General features: G+C 40.9%; 1 long non-coding RNA gene across 1 annotated transcript; it reads left to right on the top strand.

Moving 5' to 3' along the window:
* The first annotated feature begins 7855 nt into the window (after positions 1-7855).
* Positions 7856-17762, top strand: LOC148754865 (uncharacterized). Its single transcript, XR_016019646.1, has 2 exons — positions 7856-15576; positions 16949-17762. It is a non-coding gene; the product is annotated as an uncharacterized LOC148754865 (long non-coding RNA).
* Positions 17763-18613: the final 851 nt, after the last annotated feature.

Below are 18613 nucleotides of genomic sequence, written 5' to 3'. Positions count from 1 at the left end.
CTATCCGTGCCCTTCATGGGCAGTGGCGCCAGGTATAGCCACTGGAGCCTGAATTCCACCTCCTCTTGAATTTCACAAATACGGATTGGAAGTTCCCTAGGTGACAGGCAGTGCCTCCCGGCCTGAGTAGGAACTCAAAGTTTCAGATCTGATTGATGATATCCTCATTCCCCTACAGCAGCTAAAGAGGAAAAGACCCAGCTCCCCTGGGGTAAAGGTCATGGACCTATCACGGGCACCGCCCTCCCCAACACAAAACAAGCTTCAGAAGATGGGAAGTAGGCGAGGAGGGAGAAGAACTCGGAGCTCAGGGTTTAAGAAAAGCCAGGCAGTTTCTTCCCCTTAAATAGCTACGTGATGAGATAACCACCCCTCAGACGTCACGGAGAACGCTGGCGCCCCCACCGGCGTCGTCTCGTGCCAGATGGCAGCGGGGAGTGGGGGCTACGAGGTGGGCGCCCACGGCCCCGGCGGGGAGTTCCTGGCACAGGAGAGGGGGGGCTGTGTGCCTGTCCCTCCATGTGGGATGAACTCCGCCAGGCAGTGGAATTTCAACCCTGTGAAATGGCTCCAGGGTGTCTCTCTCGGGACTTTGTAGAGCCAGAGAGGGTTTTAACTTGAGCCACTAGAGGGAGGTTTTTGTTTTCTTCATCGTCCGCGGTGAGTTGTAAGGCCGGAGTGTGGCCGGCCCTCGTGAGCAAGGCCCTCGGAGGGGGCACTGCCGGTGGGTATGCAGACTGTCCAGGCGCACCCTGCTGGGGACCTTGCATTGAGGGCTGATTGTAAGAACTGATGCACAGATAATCACCATTGACCAATGCTGGCAGCTTTCTCATCGAGAGCATTGTTGCTCATACTGGGGAGCATCTTAAATGTGATTTTTAAGGTGCAAGGAAGCCAAAAAAGCCTTGCCAGACATCGTGACTCGGAGGTGCATGAAATTACTGGCAGGTCTCTGAGATGCTCGAGATTGAAAACAGGTGGCTTTGGATTAAACACAAACTTGAACGCAATTCATTTTTTTAATGTGACTGAGATTTGATCTAGTTATCCGTTGCTCGTTTACACCAGATACTGACCATAAACAAAACTTTGTAGGTATCTCCTACCCTCTAGTATCTCTGAAGCCACTTCCTGTGCTTGAATATTTCCACTGATGGGGCATGTCCCACCTCTCCTGGCATCTATCTTTTTGGAACAGCTCTCAAATTTGCTTAAAGAAATCAATTTTAAGGAGTCAAAATTGTGTCTTCGTAATGTCTACTTAGCAGCCTACTTCTGCCAACTGAGATGCCACAGGATAAGTCCATCATTCCCGTTCTTGAGAAGACAAAAGTATAGTGACAGAAAACATACCAGTGACTGCCAGGAGCTAAAGGGGTCAGGAGGATAACACCATAAAGGGATAGCACAAGGAAGTTGGGGGACGGGGTGATGAAACTATTCTACATCCTAATTGGTTACACAAATCTATGTGCTAAAATTCATGGAACTGTATACCAAAAAGTCTATTTTAATGAATAACCATTTATAATATATATATATTTTTTTTTTTTCTTTTTCTTTTTTTAATGAGATTAGTGAGTCATTGCTCAAATGTAGAAAACTGCTGGCTCCACGAATCTCTGGGTTGAACATTCTTCATGGCTTTAACTGTTCCTCATCTCTTCTGGCTCCACACTCCACACCTCCAGCTCACCCTTCAGATGCACCACACATGACTCGGTAAAATCCAGAACCCCAGGAATAACCTGAGCCTTCACCTGGCCTCCCCAGTTCAGCCCACCCTTCTATTACAAGTGACAGGGTTTCCTTCTTGACTTTTCCTTTTAAGACACCACAGTTCTTAAAGCTTGTAGCCAATTCAAATCCCTATATTTTGTTTCTTTGTCACGATCAGTTACAATAAAGACATGATGGAATATTATGCAGTCATTTTTAAATGAAAACATTTTAATGGCATGAGAAATATACTCCGGATATAAGATGAATGGAAAGTGTTAGGTACAAAACTCTAGATACAGTATGCTCATAACTACCCCGAAAATAAGACCTAACCGTATTAAAAGAATACAGTATTTCCCTGAAAATAAGACCTAACCGGAAAATAAGTGCTAGCATGTTTTTTCAGGATGCTCGTAATATAAGTCCTATCCCAAAAATAAGCCCCAGTTAAGATCATCAGTCAGATGGACGCATTTAATATGTCCATTGCAACACACGACGGACGTATTGAATTATAAAATAATATTAATATATAATTAAATAAATATTGACATTAATACTTAAACGATAATATATATTATAATTATTTGTAAATACCCAAGCAGCCACCTTTGGACGAGAGATAAACGCCTATGTAAACAGATGGACTCGAGACTTATTGCCGAATGACCAATCGGAGTACAGACACAATGCACAAATAACGTGCGCACTTGATAACTAACAGATGTGGTTGTGTCTAATATAAATCTTCATAGTTAAGAATGTCGTGTGTTGTAATGGATGCACTTAATGCACTCCTGGGAAATAAAGAAATGTTTTCTGAATTTTGGTGCCTGCAATTTTTCGTCACTTTTGTGTGGTCCATCATTCTTAACTGTCGTCATTTTTGTTGCCACTCCTGTCTCGTAAGTCTTCAGTTAACACTTGATTTAATGGTAGATTTAAAGGGAACAATATTTTGATCCCCAGACAAGATGAGTGCAAAAAGAAAGAGCTATTCCGTCGAGTACAAGAAAGGAATCGTGGAAGACTCCCAGGGCAAGAATCTTATGGCTTTCTGCAAAGAGAAGAAATTGGATCTCCGAATTGTCTGAAAATGGTGAGGAGAGTACGATAACCTCAGTCAACAAGTGGACGAGGGGAATGCTAAGTGCAAGTGTGGATCAGGTTGGCAACCATTATTTCCTGAGCTGGAAAACATCATCTATGAATGGATTGCTGACAGGAGAGCAAAGGCTTTGGTTTTGCGCAGGTCTGATATTCAAGCATTTGCCCTTGCAATGGCACCACAGTTAGAAATATCCCCAGAAGAATTCAAAGCATCGCAACACTGGTAGGATGGCTTCCTTCAGTAATATGAACTGTCTCTAAGATCGACAACACTGTTCAAGCTGGAAGATACTGAAGTTATTAAACGTGCATTTGCATTCAAGTCCTTTGTTGATGGCATCGACTTTCCTAAATACCAACTCTCCGACATGATTGCTATGGATGAAATTGCAGTGTTTATGGGCCAAGGATCTCAAACAACAATTGATCAGAGGGATGCATCGTTGATCTACATTCCCTCCACTGGTTACGACAGGGCACGTGTTACCTGTATTTTGGCAATTCGTCTGGATGGAAAGAAAGCCCCACTTCTTTTTTTTTTTTTTTTTTTTTTTTTAAATTAAATTTATTGGGGTGACAATTGTTAGTAAAATTACATAGATTTCAGGTGTACAATTCTGTATTACATCATCTATAAATCCCATTGTATGTTCATCACCCAGAGTCAGTTCTTCCATCACCATATATTCGATCCCCCTTACCCTCACCTCCCCCCCCACCCCCCTTACCCTCTGGCAACCACTAAACTATTGTCCGTGTCTATGAGTTTCTGTTTCTCATTTGTTTGTCTTGTTCTTTTGTTGTTTTTGGTTTATATACCACATATCAGTGAAATCACATGGTTCTCTGCTTTTTCTGTCTGACTTGTTTCGCTCAGCATTACTCTCTCAAGATCCATCCATGTTGTCACAAATGTTCCTATATCATCTTTTCTCACTGCCGAATAGTATTCCATTGTGTATATGTACCACAACTTCTTTATCCATTCATCTATCGAAGGACATTTTGGTTGTTTCCATGTCTTGGCCACCATAAACAAAGCTGCAATGAACATTGGAGCACACGTGTCTTTATCTCTAAATGTTTTCAGATTTTTTGGGTAGATACCCAGGAGAGGGATTGCTGGGTCATACGGCAATTCTATTCGTAATTCTTTGAGGAACCTCCACACTGCCTTCCATAACGGCTGCACCAGTCTGCATTCCCACCAACAGTGTATGAGGGTTCCTTTTTCTCCACAACCTCTCCAACATTTGTTACTATTTGTCTTGTTGATGATAGCCATTCTGACTGGGGTGAGGTGATATCTCATTGTGGTTTTGATTTGCATTTCTCTGATGATTAGTGATGTTGAGCATTTTTTCATATGTTTATTTGCCATTTGTACGTCCTCTTTGGAGAAATGTCTCTTCAAGTCCTCTGCCCATTTTTCAATTGGGTTGTTTGTTTTTTTGTTGTTGAGTTGCATGAGTTCCTTGTATATTCTGGATACTAGCCCCTTATCGGAGGCACTGTTAGCAAAAATCTTCTCCCATTCAGTTGGTGGCCTCTTTATTTTGTCAATGGTTTCTTTTGCTGTGCAGAAGCTTTTAAGTTTCATATAGTCCCATTCGTTTATTTTAGCTTTTACTTCCATTGCCTTTGGAGTCAAATTCATAAAATGCTCTTTGAACCCAAGGTCCATAAGTTTAGTACCTATGTTTTCTTCTATGCAGTTTATTGTGTCAGGTCTTATGCTTAAGTCTTTGATCCATTTTGAATTGACTTTGGTACATGGTGACAAATAGCAGTCCAGTTTCATTCTTTTGCACGTGGCTATCCAATTCTCCCAGCACCATTTATTGAAGAGGCTGTCTTTGCTCCATTGTATGTTTTTAGCTTCTTTGTCAAAAATTATCTGTCCATATTTATGTGGTTTTATTTCTGGGTTCTCAATTCTATTCCATTGGTCTATGTGTCTGTTTTTCTGCCAATACCATGCTGTTTTGATTATTGTGGCCCTGTAGTACAGGCCAAAGTCAGGAAGTGTGATACCTCCATTATAGTTCTTTTTTCTTAAGATTGCTTTGGCTATTCGGGGTCTTTTGTGGTTCCAAACAAATCTGATGATTTTTTGTTCTATTTCTTTAAAATATGCCATTGGGATTTTGATGGGGATTGCATTGAATCTGTATATTGCTTTGGGTAATATGGCCATTTTAACTATGTTGATTCTTCCAATCCATGAGCATGGAATGTCTTTCCATTTCTTTGTGTCTTCTTCAATTTCTTTTAAAAATGTCTTATAGTTTTCAGCATATAGGTCTTTCACATCCTTGGTTAAGTTTATTCCTAGGTATTTTATTCTTTTTGCTGCAATTGCAAAAGGAATTGTTTTTTGTATTTCTTTTTCTGAGATTTCATTGTTAGTATATAGGAAGGCAATGGACTTTTGTGCGTTGATTTTGTAGCCGGCAACTTTACTGTATTCGTTGATTGTTTCTAGTAGCTTTTTGGTGGAGTCTTTAGGGTTTTCTATATATAGTATCATGTCATCTGCAAAGAGTGATAATTTAACTTCTTCATTCCCAATTTGGATGCCTTTTATTTCTTTCTCTTGCCTGATTGCTCTGGCAAGGACTTCCAACACTATGTTGAAAAGCAGAGGTGATAGGGGACATCCCTGTCGTGTTCCTGAACGTAGAGCAAAGGGCTTCAGCTTTTCTCCATTAATTATGAGATTAGCAGAGGGCTTGTCATATATGGCCTTTATTATGTTAAGGTATTTTCCTTCTATACCCATTTTATTAAGTGTTTTAATCATAAATGGATGTTGTATCTTGTCAAATGCTTTTTCTGCATCAATTGATATAATCATATGATTTTTGTCCTTTATTTTGTTTATGTGATGTATCACATTGATGGATTTGCGGATGTTGAACCATCCTTGTGCCCCGGGGATGAACCCCACTTGGTCGTGATGAATAATCTTTTTAATGCATTGTTGTATTCGATTTGCTAGAATTTTATTTAGGATTTTTGCATCGGTATTCATTAGAGATATTGGTCTGTAGTTTTCTTTTTTTGTGCTGTCCTTACCAGGTTTTGGTATCAGGGTAATGTTGGCCTCATAAAATGAGTTAGGGAGTACTGTCTCTTCTTCAATTTTTTGGAAGAGTTTTTGCAGAATTGGTATTAGATCCTCTTTGAAGGTTTGGTAGAATTCACTAGTGAAGCCATCTGGTCCCGGACTTTTGCTTTTGGGAAGGTTTTGGATGACTGATTCAATTTCGTTACTGGTGATCGGTCTGTTTAGATTTTCCAGTTCTTCATGGTTCAGCCTTGGAAGGCTATATGTTTCTAAGAACTTGTCCATTTCTTCTAGGTTGTTGAATTTGGTGGCATATAGTCCTTCATAGTATTCTTGGATGATCCTTTGTATTTCTGTGGTGTCCGTGATAACTTCCCCTTTTACGTTTCTGATTTTGTTAATCAGTGTCTTCTCTCTTTTTATCTTAGTAAGTCTAGCCAAGGGTTTGTCAATTTTGTTAATCTTTTCAAAGAACCAGCTCTTTGTCACATTAATTTTTTCTATTGTCTTTTTGTTCTCTATTTCATTTAGTTCTGCTCTAATTTTTATTATTTCCTTTCTTCTGCTGACCTTGGGTTTTACTTGTTCTTCTTTTTCTAGTTCTTTAAGGTGTAACATGAGGTTATTTATTTGGGAGTTTTCTTGTTTCTTGAGATAGGCCTGTAATGAGATAAATTTCCCTCTTAAAACTGCTTTCGCTGCATCCCAGAAATTTTGGTAGGATGTATTTTCATTGTCATTTGTTTCTATGTATCTTTTGATCTCTCCTCTAATTTCTTCTTTGACCCAGTCCTTCTTTAAAAGTATGTTGTTTAATCTCCATGTATTTGTGTTTTTCCCCGCTTTCTTTTTACAGTTGATATCCAATTTCAAAGCCTTGTGATCAGAGAATATGCATGGTATGATTTCAATCTTCTTAAATTTGTTGAGACTGATTTTATGTCCCAATATATGGTCTATCCTTGAGAATGTTCCGTGTACACCAGAAAAGAATGTATAGTCTGATGTTTTAGGATGAAGTGCTCTATAAATGTCAATTATGTCCATTTCATCTAATGTGTCATTTAGGGCTACTATTTCGTTATTTATTTTCTGTTTGGATGATCTATCCATAGCTGTCAATGATGTATTTAAGTCCCCTAGTATAATTGTGTTTTGGTCAATTTCTCCCTTTAGTTCTGTTAGTAGTTGCTTGGTGTATTTCGGTGCTCCCTGATTGGGGGCATAAATATTGATGACTGTTATGTCTTCTTGTTGTACAGTCCCCTTCACCATTATGAAATGTCCATCTTTATCTCTTGTTATCTTTTTCACCTTGAAGTCTGTTTCATCTGATATCATTATGGCTACACCTGATTTTCTCTGGGTACCATTTGCTTGGAGTGTCAATTTCCACCCTTTCACTTTGAGTCTGTGCTTGTCCTTGTAGCTGAGATGTGTCTCTTGGAGACAGCATATGGTTGGGTTTAGTTTTTTGATCCAATCTGCTACTCTGTGCCTTTTTATTGGTGAGTTCAGTCCATTTACATTTAGGGTGATTATTGATATGTGAGGATTTCCTGTCATTCTATCTTTAGTTTTCTGGTAAGGCTGTGTCTCCATTGTTTCTTTGCCTTTTTGTTGTTGTCTATTATTTCTGTGTGGTGGTATTCTATGATGTTTCCCTCTGTTTCTTCTCTTATTTCAGTATATATTTCAGTTCTGGATTTTTTTTGAGTGGTTACCCTTAAGTTTATGTAAAAGAAAGTTTGATTTTTAGAGTATTCCATTATCTTCAGCACGCTTACTCTCTCCATTCCCATATTCCGGTTCAGGCCTTTACTCTCCCCCTTTTTGAGTTTTGGTTGCCACAAATTGTCCCTGTTGATGGTGGTCGAATAGCCTCCTTTAGTATTTCTTGTAGTGCAGGTCGTGTATTAGAAAATTCCCTCAGCTTCTGTATGTCTGGAAAGGTCTTTATTCCTCCTTCATATCTAAAGGATATCTTTGCTGGATATATTATTCTTGGCTCATGATTTCTCTCTTTCAATAGTTTGAATATTTGGTTCCACTCCCTCCTGGCTTGTAGAGTTTCTGCTGAAAAATCTGATGATAATCTAATGGGGAAAGCCCCACTTCTAATCATCACTGTGGGCAAGAAAAATAAGGTTGAACGTGTTTCAGGCATTTATGTCCTTGAAATCAAAAAAGCCTGGTGCACACAAGCAGTTATAAGGAAGTGGGTCGATTTAATGCTGCCACATGTTTTTCGAGGTGGCCAAAGAGGTCTACTAGTCTGGGGTTCAGCCAGCACTCACCGCGCTAAAGACAAAGAATTTTCTTGCAGAGAAAAGAATAGATCAAATAATGATTCCTGCAGGAATGACGGCCTACCTCCAAACTCTTGCTATTGCAATAAACAAGCTATTCAAGGATAATTTGCACATGGAAATCAATGACTACATTGAAAATAGAATGGAGAGAAAATCAATGTGGAAACTTTGTGAAGCCTAGCCTGCAAGAGGTCGTGACTTGGGTAAAGAATTCATGGGATAAAATCACTGACAGCTGTGTTGCCAATGCACTACGAGCAGGCTGCATGGACAAGAAGTGCTCCTTTAAGGGGAGCTCTATTGCTGGACATGAGAGATTGGGGCCAGTGGTTCTACAGGAAATGGAGTCGCAAGAAATTTAAGGCAGAATTCGGGGTTTGGAGAGTTATGACAATGTTCCAGAAGATGACATGAACTGTATTTGAATAAATGTAGATTTTTGTACATGAATAAATGTAGATTGTTGTGCATGAAAAAAATAAGACATCCCCTGAAAATAAGCCCTAATGTGTTTTTTTGGAGCAAAAATTAGTATAAGACCTGGTCTTATTTTTGGGGAAATATGGTATGAAGCAATAGGTATGTAAGTATAAAAGATGAGCAGATACTTCAAAATGCTTGGCTGTAGGTGGAAGGGTTATGGAAAGTGTGTGTTTTCTCATTGATACTTTTCAAAAAATTTCCTGGTTTTCTACAATGAAAATATTGTATAATCAGGAAAAAAAATTAACAAAGAATGTTGTCAGATCATCCTGAAATCATGCAAGTTGCTGTGTTCATTATATTCCAATTCAGCACGTTTAGTTAGTGTTTTTGCACTTAAGAGATACTGCACCAGACATCAGAAGACACAAAGATAACGTAATGTGGTCCCAGTCCTCAAGGAACATTCTTGTGGAGAGAGACAAGCACATAAAGGACAGTATTGTAAAGAGAAGTAAAAAAATATGATCTAAATGAAAAGCTTTGGGAGTTCCGTGAGGGGGCCAAGACAACATAAACACTCTCTCTTGAGATTCTTCTCATTTCCACATTACTAACCAGCTCCTTTTTTACTGATCAGAAATCACTCTGAAATGGCCATTTTTCCTCACTTTTTGCTCTGCCTGCTCAGAGAGGAAATTTTCAGACAAATGAAGTCTTGGTCTTGCCAGAATGAAACTTGGAGCAGATGTCTAAATAGTTGATGTTACTTTGTCACTACTGCTTTGAAAATAATTGGGATGTGTAACAAAAAAATGTATCGTCTTTGTTCTGTTTTGTTTTATTTGGTTTTGTTTTGTTTTAATCAAGCATGGTATAGAATCGTTTCCAAAAACGTAATTTTTCTTGTTTTACCCGTGGTCAAATGTTCTCCACATGCCAGACTGTGGATTTGCAAACACCTGTGTAGTTTTCTGACACCCTCCACTTTCTCTTACATCTCATATTTATTACTTTCTTCATAGAAGTCTCAGCAGCAATCCTATCATATTCACTTTGTTACACATTGGGCTTTGACCCATGCCTAAGACCATGAAGATTGGTCCTGGCTGACTTGCCTCTTATTTTCTCTTAAATACTGAGAGAACTTCTTGACATTCTTGTTATATGCATATTTTCTTCCTAAAATTTAGTTCCATTTTATAGAGAAGGTTTTGCTTCCTTCAACTTCCAAGAATGTTGAAATATAGTCCTGTGTGGCCACCATAAACACAAAATTTCTTATGTTTTCTCCTCAATAAATGGAAATTTCGTCTTTACCTTATATCTTTCTCTTTCCCAGTATGGCTGTGCAATTTTATTTATTTAAAATGTTTTTTTTAGTGTTGAAACACAGAAGTTGCAAGTACAATGCAAAACTTTATCCTGATTTATTTGAGAACAACTTGTTGACCCAATTCTCCATTATCCCCTTCAAACAAGGACATTCTCCTACATGACCACAATACAACCATCAAAATAAAAGGAACACCGATACATTACTGCCATCTAATCCTCAGACCCCAGTTAAGTTTCATCAATTATTCCACGAATGTCGTTTGTAGTAAAAAGATCCTGTCAAAATCATGCATTGCATTTAGTTGTCGTGTCTCCTTAGTTTCCTTCAGTCTGAAATAACTCTTCAGTATTTATTTGATTTTCATGTCTTTGGCACAACTGAAGATTATAGGCCAGATATTTTGCAGAGTGTCCTCAGATTGGTTTGTTGGAAGTTTCCATTGGTCTTCCATCTCTGGCAGGATTATCACCAGAGTGAAGCTGTGTTCTTTTTGCTGCATCCCATCAGGAGGTGACTTATTTCAGTTTGTCTCTTTACCGATGAGGTTTCCTTTGATCGCTTAATTAAGGTGGTATCGGCCTGACATTTCCACTGTAAAGTTACTCTTTCTCACTTTTCAGTTATAAGTATTTTGTGGGGAGGTGCTTTGCAACCATGTAAATACCCTGAACGTCCTCAAACTTTTAATTTATTTATTTACTTATTTATATCAGTATGAACTCAGGATTTCCTATTTTATTTAATGGGTTCTACTCTGTTACAATCATTATTTGTTTTCATGCTCAATTGTCCCTTTTGGCCAGTGGGAACCCTCACAAGCCAGCTTCTGTGTTTTGTTAAGACATTTTCCCATTATCCTTTAAGCACTTCCTTGTTTTCTGGCACCACCAGATGTCCCAAGCTCATCTTGTACTTTCCCTGTCCCAGTTCTGGATTCAGCCACTTGTCCAGAGAGTCTTGGCTCCTTTTAGTGAAGAATGGCTTCTAGAAGGTAAAATCTGGGCACTAGGTGTATGTTTTGGTATTGACATGTCACTCTTCCCAAGCCCTGTCAGTGAACAGGGTTAGGGAACTGTGTGGTGCGAGTGTGCACACACATTTCCATCTGTATTTTGTACATTACCCATAAATATGGAAAAACATGTATTTTCACATCCATACCTCCAATTCCAATCCAACCCCACAGGGTTCATTTTCCTTTTCCATATTTGTAATCCTCTTTTCTGACAGCAAGAAACCCGATTCCCAATATCCTTGATATATTTACTCATTTGATCAGTTCCCCTGGATTTAACCAACCTCTCATCTCTGACATCACCATCTTGGTCCTACAGGTCCCTTAGCCTTGCTCCCCCTGCTCAGCCTCATACTTTGCTCTGTGTGGGAGTCTGGGGATGGTGAAGATGGTTGTTCTCCTTCTGCTCTGCCCAGAAGGAGACGGGAACCATATATCAAGGCACAGAAGTAATTCTGCCATGACAGGGTAATGCTCGCCAAAGGAAGGGGACCTTTTGTGATCCCATAAATTTACCAGATGAAGTCTACTTACCTCTCATGGTCAGTTGAAATGTGGTAAAAGGTTTGGAACAGAGAGTTGGAAAGCAGGAATGAGGTGGAAGTGGAAAATCCAGAAAGGAGATATAAAGAAAAGACACGAAAGGATGGCAGAAAGGAGAGAAAGGAAGTAGAAAAGAGAGACTTAGGAAGGGATAGCAGTAGGAAAGCAAATATGAGAAAGGTCGAGTGGAGGAGAAAAAGAAGCTAAAATGAACTCTGTAGACTGACATCACCCTCCCAAAGCTTCTCCCGGGGGCCTGGTAAATATGCTTGTCTCCTGGAAGCTCTCAGCCACCAACTTTGGTGTGTGATGTTTCTAAGATGTCAGCAGTGAGTTGCCATCTCTGAGGCCACAAAGGTAACATCCCACAGAAACTGCAATGCACCAGTGTGCTGACATTCCCAGGTATTTCCCCAGGGCCTCCCACACAGATCTAGTCCAACCTCACAGAGCATGGGGATGCTTCCCTAACAGTTGAACCATCTCATTACCTCTGAGTTTATTCCGAAGTCTGTGAAATTAATGCCTTTGAGTTTTTGAGAAGAAAAAGAGCTACAACCCTTTATGGTCATGGTAAAATAATGACTTCACCAATCTAAACCATCTCATCTGTTTTTTCCTCCAATTGGCCCTCTGCAGCATTGGTTAGTACTGCCAAGTACACTTGTCTCCATTCCCCTACGTCTCATCCCACCTCCTACTACTGCAATGTGGTGTCTGCTGCCAGCTCTCCACTGAACGGTTCCCACCCAGGGAGGTCAGGGACCTCCTAGTCCCAAGTCAAAGGACCCTCCATCCTTATCTGAATGCCCTCTCTGCTGCATGTTGCTGTGGACAGCCCTCCTTTTCTTGAAATTTCATCAAGCCCAATAAGTTTAAATGCCTGGCTTCCCCATGACTTCACTGCCAAGGTCATTTCCACCTCCAGCCACACCCCATCTGGAACTTTAAAATGTCGGAAGAATTCTGTCCTCTGTACGTTTGCCCCTTCTTATCTCACTCATCCTCCCCCTGGATAACTCCTATTTGCCCTTTAAGATTCAACTCAGTTCCTAATCTTCCTGAGAATTACTAAGCAATAATAACTACTTTCTTTTTTAACATTTTTTAAATTGTGAAATAAACTTAGAAAAGTGCATAAAACATAGATGTACAGCGCAAAGTATGGTTGCAAAATGAGCACGCTGTGACTTCAACCCAAGCTGAGAAATAGAACACAACCCCCTCCCAGGACCCCCAACAGTGCTTCTTCACAACCATAAACCCCTCCTTAGGCGCAGCAGGTAACACTACACAGAATTTTAGTGTTCACTTCCCTGCTTTTCTCTGATTTTACCACCTAAATATGCATCCCTAAATCCAAGAGTTTACTTTTGCTTATACTTGGACTTTATATAAATGAAATCGTGCATTAAATATTTTATTCTGTCTGGTTTCTTTCACTCAATATTTTATCTTTAATTGTGTGTTTTTTCATAGTTGTAATGTTTATTTTTATTGTATAGGATTTCATTGTATAAGTATACCAAAGTGTGTCCATTTTATTTTTGATAGATATGGGTACTCTTTCCAATTCTTGGCTATTACGACATGCTATGATGAAAATGCTTATGCGTGTCACTCGGTACATATGTCCATGTATGTATGCAGGATATATGCCCAGGAGATGAATTGCTGGATTTTGCAATATGCCTAGCTTCAGTTTACAAGATAACGCCAAACTATTTTCAAAGTGTGTAATTACAGACCCTAAAATTAGATGAAATAACTGTCTTTCTTGCAAAGAATATCTCGACTTGAGATTTACAAAAAAACAAAAACAAATGAACACACAACAAAACCACACAACAACAACAAAATAACAGTAGTAAGAGCCCTGGGGTGAGAGGATGAGTTTTGACAAATAGCAGTGTGGATGAAAAACCACAGCTGAGGGGCTCTGGCCCTCATGGTAAGGAGAAGGTGCTGGGGTACCCGTATAAATAGCTTCCTGTGTAGAGTTGTATGGCTCTCCGCTGTGAATACTGGAAAAGAGCTCCCCTCCTTTCTCCTGAAAAGAAGGAACTGAGCTGGGATGCAAGTCATTATTAGGTGGACGCTCTGCTGTCACGAATATTGTTTTCGTGGCTTCCACGGACTCCCACAGTAGCTGTGAAACTGACCCGGCTGCTCCTGGGCCAGCCCTCCTTATCATCCACTCCCGTCCCCACTGACTTCCATCTGTCAGACTCAGCAATTCTCCTCCACTCCTGGCCTGGCAATGGCTATCATGGGTCTCTCAGTCTTGGCCCTTCCAGCCCAAAGAATAGCTGCAGTAGCCTTATGTTGTCACTGCCCGTGTAGGGTGTGGAATGTTCTCCTTCCAGATCTGTCACTCCTCATTCACAAACAGAACCTGAAAGGGTGAGGGCAGGTGAAGGCAGTACTCTGGGCATTACTCTGAAGCGGAGGCTGACGGGGTACCTATCTGTCTTCCTGTTCACTGTACAGACAAGTTGGAACCATGTCTTATCTTCACTGGGTCCTTCCTTTGCCCCAGCCCCACTCCAATGCCTAGCAGAGTTCCTCACACACATGGGTACTTAACCAGCCACTTATCAAAACAGCAACTTTATAGCAACTGGGCACAAAGGGCGTACCCTGTTCTTAGAACGCTCCACTGCCAAGTGCCACAAAAAGTCAGAATGACCGCACAAAACTACGATATGTGAATGGCACCCCCGCAGTTGTGCAGAGCACAGCTTTCTCACCGGAAGGTGTAGTCTGTTTGATGGATAAATAAAATCCAATGCTTATAGTCAAATCTCACGTTTGCCAATAAGCCCACCCTCTTAAAATGGGCTTACCAGAAATGCTAAGAAGGAACAAATATAGAAATCACATATATACTTCCTTTAGGTGGAAGGTCCACCAAAGAGTTATTTAAGTTCAGGTGAGCCAGAAACTGCCAGCCAAAATGTATTGATTGATTTAATAAAACAGCCAGGGACAGATTTGAATTTTGCCATAGGTTAGTGACTTTTTTCCCCTGTGGAACCAGAAAGCTGCCAGTTTGCAGAGGAGAGCAGACACAACATCAAATGTTCTCCTTCCAGTGGTTCATGGCGAGGGGCTGCAAAGGAGCCTGGGGACATCGTGACCATGACACAGTTGGTGCAAAGGGTCGCTGCATGTGGCCGTGCCCGGTGTACTTGGCTGGAGAGGCCCCCAAAGCACTGCTGGGTCTGGTGGAAGGCACTTTCTTCTAATCTGTCCACAGGGGATGTTTTTTTCTAATTCTCACACGGACTAGTCCTGGGCAAGGTATTCAAACTGTTTGCACCAAGCTGAGCCTGGGGACGGCAGTTTTCTGAAACTAGTATCTTGTGCAACCCACAAAGCCAAACATCCTGACCTCTCTCATTGTGACTTCTTTCCTTCTTTCTATGTTAAATTATCTGTAACCCTATAGGTCAACAAAACCTCTGTATTCTAAGCTCAGCACAGTGATTCTGTGAGCGGGTGTTCTCTGTTTGCTCCTGCAGATTGCGCTTCTTCACTCTGTGTGTCTAGGAGACGGCCCTGTGGGGGGTGAGGAGACATCAAACAGGCTCCCTTGGCTCTGGCTTCCATCTGGGTTTGGCCAGGGCAAGGCACCTGCAGACAACTGGCTGGCGGGCTGAAGGGAAGAGCGAAGCAGGTTTATCACCCACGCTTTCTCCCTGTGGACCACAGATTGGCAGTGTCCCGGTCATGGGCTGAATTTGCTCCCACAAAATTCACATGCGGAAGTCCTGATCCCCAGTACTTCAGCATGTGACTGTATTTGGAAATAGGGCCTTTCAAGAGCTAATTAAGTTAAAACGAGGTCATTAGGGTGGACCTTAATCCTGAATGACTGGAGTCCTTATAAATGGAGAAAATTTGGACAAAGATACAGGCATAAAGGGAAGATGGTGTGAAGACACGGGGAAAAGAGCCATTTACAAGCCAAGGAGAGATGCCTCATCAGAAACCATCACTGCCAGCACCTTGATTTGGACTCCTGGCCTCTAGAATGGTAAGAAAATAAATCCCTGTTGTTTAAGCCGCCCCAGTCGTGGTACTTTTGGGGGGCATTCTGAACAAACTAACACAGTCCCTCTACCTAAAATCACAGAGCAGACCAGGCTCCCTCTCCCATTGCCACAGTTCTCCCTGGGCTTGGGGCACTGCTCCCCACTCCCCGACCCCCCCCCCCCCCCCCCGTTGGCCCCTTGATCCTAGGCTTAGGGAAAAGAAGGAAGGGCTCCCTCTTGTATTATCTTTGTAGCATTTTTAGCCATGATAGTCACCAAAACCAGGTATTCAAACAAACTGTGCTTAGAATCAGATTTTTAAATTTTATCACAAAGTGGTAAAGCAAGCTTTTCAAGTGAAGCATATTCAGTTACATATAAATATAAAAATTAGCATACAACATTAATAGCATAGTAAAAGCAAAAAGGATTTTTTGTACCATTGAGAAAATAAACAACTTAATATTGTTTCATCTTTTAAATTTTTCTCTTTGTGTGTTCTTAAATAACAATCTATTAGTTCAATAGTACATTTATAAATAAATAACAAGGATTGAAAGTATCTGTTTAAAATCTTTTACTGATTTTTGTGAGCCATCCAAAAGGCCTGGAGACCACTGAGCATGAAAGCATAGAGCTACAAAAAAATATCCACTGTACCCAGAATCTTAGAACTTCAGAGTCATAATTCTATCTTGTTCAAACTGGCTTCAAAGGAAACAAGGGGGAAATATGAAAGAAGACTGTGACGGAGGGATAGCCAGCAGCTCACAGCCTTCCTGCATGAGCTGGTAGAGTATGCTCATTTGGTTGAACCGCTTCCTCTGAGAAAGTTTTGGAAATTTTTGGAATGTAGTGGGAGGCCCAAGGGACCACCCAGTAGTAGAAACCCAAATGAAAGTCTTCCAAAAACAATAGGGGGCAAAATGAGGGTCAGCTCCTCCTCAGCTAGTAGTAGGTTTGTACCACCCAGGCCAGGGCTGGGTGGGAGGAGTTTGGCCGTCTTATCCAGCTCTGCTTGCATCTTGCGTGCATTCCTAAGTGTCACAGAGGGTATGAGCCTTGGAAATCATGTTATTATAGTGTGCAGTATTTGGAGGTGACAGAAAACACTCCGCTCATGTCAGAGAAAACAGCCATTTAGACTAGACTAGGGGAAAATGCCCTGGAGCTCTACTCAGCAGGCCTTTTCTCTAATGCTGCCAGCAAAACAAGAACCCAGCTCCCAGCAGAGCGCTGGATGATATGCATATTTATTGCTTGGCCTTTCAGGCAAAAGGCTATAAAAATACATTGGTGGTGTGGAGATTGGTGCAATGGATTTTGAAATCAAAGCTGCTTCATCCAATTTGTTTTCTGTTATTATTTTTTCAGGATTCCTCACTGATTGAAATTAAAATCTGGTGACAAAACAGGGGCCCTGAGAGACGTTCACTGCTCTACGTCTCCACAGATGAATCCTGCGGCTTCCAGCTTTTCTCCTTTGTCAAAAAACAAAATTCAGCTGTGTAAATTTGAAGATCTAATTGGCTTCTTTAAGTGATTCAGGAATCGGGCAGCATCCCATCTACCAACTGTAAGGTACTCTGAGGGGTTGTACAAAAGGAAAGGTTTTTATGGAAAAAGGGTGTGTAATTAGGGGAGTAATTAGCAAAAGAAAAAAAAAAGAATTCTTTTAGATTAGGACATCTTTTGGAGAGCAAGGGATTGGCCAGGGTTTTGTCATGTACATTGTCTCTTCTTCCCATTGGTGGTGGTGGTGGTTGGGGATGGTGACATGGAGAGGGACCACATGACATATTACCTCATTGATGTTGACCAGTAAATTCCAGACTGGTTAAGTAAGATTACATTTCTTGTTAAGTTCTAAACTGCAATTAGTTTACGTGTTAAGTCTAGATTTTGTATCATGTGCTTTAGCACAAGTGATGCCATTTGGGGCCTGTGGTTTTTTTCTTTTTTCACCTTAAAGGCAGGGTGAACCCAAGTCACCTTCTCAGTACTGAAGGATGCACCAAAGCAGTTTCATTTCCCCATAGAAACCTCTAGAGGGGAATAGCTGAATGCCTGAAGAAGCCAGCCTTCCTTGCAATTATCTAAAAGGAGTCACTGGCTGATGTTAACAAGACTTCCCTTCTATTACCCACACTTAGAGTCATTTCTTTGTGAAATAAATATTGGTGGTTTGGTGGTTTGTTGTTGCTTTGTTCTTTTTTTTTTTTTTTTTTGGAATTCAAATTCACATTTTATTCTTTCATAAGTTTTAACAACTATACACAACTTTTAACCTAAAGATAGTGAAATCTCAAGGATAAGCAGACAATATATATGGCCTCTTCTATTTATTCTTCAGGACGGAAGGACATTTCCAAAGGGTACAGTGTGTGAGACAATCTCCATTAGATGGTGGTCTGATTAGAAATCAATGGGATTTTATAGTCTAGGTGAGGTCAGCCCATTCTTGAGTTTTGCTAAACCCCATTATTCAGCTTCCTGCTCAGCTCACAGGGGAACTTCTAAACCCCCAAAACCTCCAGCTGGGTGGAAACACAAACGGCTCTACTCCCAGCCACACTCAGTGGAGCCAATGCTGGCCGATGCTGCCATTTTACACGACTGTGACCTTCTTTTCACTCCTGCAAAGAATAAGAAGTCCACATGATCCCAAATCACATTTCCAAGTTGACCTTCCAAAGGGATACCTCGGGCATCCAAACACCCTCCAACTGGGATGCACTTGTCATTTACTCCCCACACCATCCTTCAGCAAAACCGACTTCTCACTATAAAGAATGAAGCACGCTTTAATCCACTCAGCTTGTTGAAAAATGAAGGTGAGGCTTCGATTCACTGAGGTTTGCCTACCCTACTCTATCATGCCAGCAGATTACTGGGCCAGTGGCAGCCTAGAATGTCATGCGTAGTGGTGGGGGCAATTCCTATCTTGCCTGGAAAGCTGAAAGTGGAATTTTAAGTATGAATTTCCTTGTGTTTAATAGGCTAAAGTCAAAAGGCCACATTCTGCTTCAGATTTGCATG

Source organism: Rhinolophus sinicus, chromosome 17 (genome assembly GCF_057876585.1).
Source record: "Rhinolophus sinicus isolate RSI-liver-muscle chromosome 17, RSI-T2T, whole genome shotgun sequence".
NCBI classification, from domain to species: domain Eukaryota; kingdom Metazoa; phylum Chordata; class Mammalia; order Chiroptera; family Rhinolophidae; genus Rhinolophus; species Rhinolophus sinicus.
This window is presented reverse-complemented; position numbering and strand designations above follow the sequence as displayed.